This window comes from Hevea brasiliensis, chromosome 11 (assembly GCF_030052815.1).
Source record: "Hevea brasiliensis isolate MT/VB/25A 57/8 chromosome 11, ASM3005281v1, whole genome shotgun sequence".
Taxonomy (NCBI): Eukaryota; Viridiplantae; Streptophyta; class Magnoliopsida; order Malpighiales; family Euphorbiaceae; genus Hevea; species Hevea brasiliensis.
Window position 1 is genome coordinate 99,161,244 of NC_079503.1, and position 5,000 is coordinate 99,166,243.

Sequence of the window (5,000 nt, forward strand, 5' to 3'; positions counted from 1 at the left end):
ATCCCGAGATGTCATTACTGCGTTGGAGGAGAGACTCGCCCATTTGGAGGGCATTGTGTCGGAGCAAAGGGATAGGAGCGACGACCTTGATATGCGTCTCACTGAGCTCGAGTCCAAGGGGGACGAGGTTGAGCTGAGGGCTGAGATGCAAGGGGCTCTCAACATAGCAGTGGACGTCCTGTCGAAGAAGGATCAAGCCATGGAGGCAATCCTACTTGCCTACCGGGAGAAGGTAGACAAGCTAGAGGAGGAGCTTGCATTGTGCAAGACAGCGCTGGTCAGTGGTGTTGGAACCAGCGGGGTAGCTCATGGCGCTAGAGTGGATGCGCCAAGACCGAAGGCCTACAACGGTGCTCGGAATGCTCGCGAGATTGATAATTTCTTATGGAATGTGGAGAGGTACTTCGAGGCAGTAGGCATCACCGAGGATGCCGTAAAGCTCCGCACTGTTCCCCTCTATCTCGGCGATGTGGCAACCGTATGGTGGAGAAGGCGTAGTGAAGACATCAAGAAGGGGACTTGCACAATCTCCACTTGGGGAGAGTTCACCAAGGAACTGAAAAGGCAGTTCTACCCAGAGAATGCCGAAAGTGAGGCTCGGGCCAAGCTTAGGCGCCTCCAGCACAAGGAGGGTGCTATCCGGGAGTATGTGAAAGAGTTTTCCGAACTAATGCTGGAAATCCCGGACATGGGGGAGAAGGACGCCCTATTCTGTTTCCTTGATGGCCTCTCGACTTGGGCTAAAATGGAGCTTCAGCGTAGAGGTGTGCAAGACCTTGCCACTGCAATGGCAGCTGCTGAATCCCTTATCGAATTCAAGAGGAAGGAGCCCAGCAAGGATAAGGGGAAGAAACCAGACCGAGGCCACAAAACCGGAGGTGGAGACAAGTCCAAGCAGGGCAAGGACAACCGGTGGAACAAAGGGGCGAGGGACAAGGCTAAGGAGAAAGAAGGTGAGTCTCCTAGAGCCAAATTTACTTGCTTTATCTGCAATGGGCCTCATAGAGCATTTGAGTGTCCCAAAAGGGGCAAGCTTGCTGCCCTGGTTTCTGAGGAAACCGAACCACCAGAGGAGAGGCATGTTGCCTCGTTGCAATTGCTTAGTGCAATCAAGGCCAAGGTGAAGGGACAAAACCAAGGCCGAATGCTGGTAGAAGCTGGTGTCCAAGGCACACCCGTGGTAGCATTGGTGGACACTGGTGCGGACACCCTTTACATGTCCACCCAACTTGCGGATGAAATCAAGCTGCCCTATGAGAAGGGGCAAGGGTCAGTTAAGGGCGTGACTGCTGAAAGCATGCCCATTTCCGGAGTTGCGAGGAATGTAAGCCTGCAGATTGGGCAATGGCAAGGCAAGGTTGATATCACCATTGCCCCACTCAACGAGAAGAAGATGTATTTGGGGATCGATTTCTTGCGAGAGGTGCAAGCACTGCTGGTCCCCTATGCAGACACCATGTGCATCATGCAACATGGACAGCCCTACTATGTGCCAATAAAGAGGGAGAATGGCAAGGGCAATGTTATTTCGGCCATGCAGCTATCCAAGGGGCTGAAGAGGAATGAGCCAACATTCCTAGCTGCCTTCAAGGAGGATGAAGGACAGCAAGGTGGGGGAGCATCTATCCCCACTCCGATCAAGAAGGTGCTCAAGGAATTCAAGGATATCATGCCATCCGAGCTTCCGAAGAAATTGCCTCCACGAAGGGAGGTTGATCACGCGATCGAGCTGGAAATCGGGGCAAAACCACCAGCCTTTGCCCCCTACCGCATGTCTCCCCCAGAGCTTGAAGAACTGAGGAGACAACTGAAGGAGCTACTTGATGCTGGATACATCAGGCCCTCCAAGGCACCTTATGGAGCACCGGTGCTGTTCCAAAAGAAGCATGATGGGTCACTTCGGTTGTGCATAGACTACCGAGCATTGAACAAGATTACTGTCAAGAACAAGTACCCTATTCCTCTCATAGCCGACTTGTTCGACCAGCTGGGCCAAGCCAAGGTATTTTCGAAGCTGGATTTGCGCTCGGGGTACTACCAGGTCCGCATTGCCGAAGGTGACGAAGGGAAGACAGCTTGTGTAACTCGGTATGGATCTTACGAGTTTCTAGTCATGCCTTTCGGCTTGACGAACGCACCGGCAACTTTCTGTACCCTCATGAACAAGGTACTTGCTCCTTATCTTGACAAATTTGTGGTAGTTTACTTAGATGATATTGTCATCTATAGTAATTCCTTGGAGGAGCATGTGGAACATTTGAGAAAGGTGTTCAGCACCTTAAGGGCCAATGAGCTCTATGTCAAGCAGGAGAAGTGCTCCTTTGCCCAAGAGGAAGTGGCATTCCTAGGGCATATCATTGGAGGAGGCAAGCTACGGATGGATCCTTCCAAGGTGAGGGCTATCCAAGAATGGGAGCCGCCCACCAAAATAACCGAGCTGAGGTCATTCCTTGGGCTATGCAACTACTATCGGCGGTTCATACAAGGGTATTCCGCCATTGCAGCACCCCTCACCGACATGCTGAAGAAGGGCCAATCGTGGGACTGGTCTAGTAAGTGCCAGCACGCCTTTGAAGACTTAAAGGGTGCAATTGTGGCAGAAACGGTGCTCAATCTGCCCGACTATGGGAAATCTTTTGAGGTGCATACGGATGCATCCGACTTCGCCATCGGTGGTGTTCTTATGCAAGAAAGGCATCCTATCGCTTTCGAAAGCCGAAAGCTCAATGACACCGAAAGGCGCTACACCGTCCAAGAGAAGGAGATGTCGGCAGTAGTCCATTGCCTCCGCACTTGGCGCCATTATCTCCTTGGCAGCAAGTTCATTGTCAAAACAGACAATGTGGCCACTAGCTACTTCCAAACACAGAAGAAGCTTTCTCCCAAGCAGGCTAGATGGCAAGACTTCTTGGCTGAATTCGATTTCAAAATGGAATACAAGCCGGGCAAAGCTAATCTCGTAGCAGATGCTCTTAGCCGCAAAGGGGAGTTGGCTGACATTAGCCAACCCACTAGCAATCTGTTGGAAAGGATCAAGCAAGGGCTAGAGCATGACCCTACAGCCAAGAGTTATGTTTCCTTAGTCAAGGAGGGCAAAACCCGAAGGTTTTGGCTGGAAGACGGACTGCTTCTCAACAAGGGACGCCGAGTTTACGTGCCTCAACATGGCAACTTGCGACGGGAAATATTGAGGGAATGCCATGATAGCCGATGGGCGGGACATCCTGGCATCCAGCGGACAGCAGCTTTGGTGGAGGATGCCTACTTCTGGCCTCGAATGAGGGATGACATTGAGGCCTACGTAAAATCTTGCCTTGTTTGCCAACAAGACAAGGTAGAGCACCAGCATCCTGCAGGGCTATTGGAGCCGCTGCCCATTCCGGAGAAGCCTTGGGAAAGTGTTTCCATGGACTTCATTGTGGGACTTCCTCAATCCGAAGGCAGCGGATGTATTCTGGTCGTGGTGGACCGATTTTCCAAGTATGGAGTCTTTATTTCGGCACCAAAGGACTGCACTGCTGAACAAGCAGCCCAACTTTTCCTCAAGCATGTGGTCAAGTATTGGGGGCTGCCCAAGACGATCATCAGTGATCGGGACTCCAAATTCACGGGACGGTTCTGGACTGAGCTGTTCAAGCTACTGGGGACGGAGTTAAACTTCTCTACAGCAATGCATCCCCAGACGGATGGGCAAACCGAAAGGATAAATGCCTTGCTCGAGATGTATCTTCGGCACTATGTAAGTGCCAACCAGCGGGATTGGGCTAAGCTGCTTGACGTTGCCCAATTTTCATACAACTTGCTCCGAAGTGAGTCCACTGGCCGAAGCCCGTTCGAGATTGTCACGGGACAGCAACCGATTACCCCCAACAAGGTGGCTATCGGCTACAAAGGAGTAAGCCCAGCAGCCTACAAGTTTGCAAGGAGCTGGGAAGAGCAACAAGAGGCAGCCAGAGCTTGTCTCTCCAAGGCAGCCAAGCGCATGAAGAAGTGGGCTGATAAGAAGAGGCGCCCACGAGAGTTCCAAGACGGGGACCTAGTGCTGGTGAAACTCTACCAGCATGGCAAAGGATCAGCGGGACAGCATCGAGGACTCTTAAGGAGGTACGAGGGTCCTTTCCCCGTTATCAAACGGGTTGGTAAGCAAGCCTACAAGGTGGACCTGCCACCCAATTTGAAGATGCATCCGGTCTTTCATGTCAGCCTGCTCAAGCCATTCGTGGAAGACCATGAAGACCCCGAAAGAGCAATCTCCTCTAGAGCACCAGCAGGGGTTCGCATACAATACTCGAAGGAGGTTGAGGAGATTGTCTCCGACCGAGTAGTGCATCATGGGCACAAAGCACCTACTCGGGAGCTGTTAGTAAGATGGAAGGGGCTACCCGACAGCGAGGCTAGTTGGGAACCATTGGACGACCTATGGCAATTCAAGGATAAAATTGCCGCATACGAAGATAGCCGAGCGCCGAGGACGTCGCTAGATTCGGTGGGGGAGAATGTTGCCTACCGAAGGTTCCCCACACAAATCGCCCCAATTTTTCGCGCCACCGAAGGATCGGGACAACCTGCCCAAGGGACAAGCCAATCTGGTGGCCACCTAGCCAGCAGCATGGGCGAGGGAGTTACGCCCAAAGACGAATCCGCAGCCTACCAAAGACTCAAACGAGGTTACATGGGCCGAATCCCTCTAGCGCCTGCGAGAGCTTTCCAGCACGCTCCAGCGCGCCCCAGCGCCTTCCAGAAGCTTCCAGAGCCTACCAGACTCGCCCAGAATGCTCCAGCGCCCTCTGGAAGGGCCTAGAACGGGCTAGCACGCCCCAGAAGATGCAAGAGGCTTCCAGAATGCTCCACCATCAACCAACCAACAAGGGAAAACTCTAGAAGCCTCCAGCACATTCTAGCCACAACCCCAAGGAGGTGGCACCACTATAAATAGGTGATAGGGCATTCATTTTGGGACATGCAATGCAAGTGAGTGTTTAGAGAAACCCTTCACATAG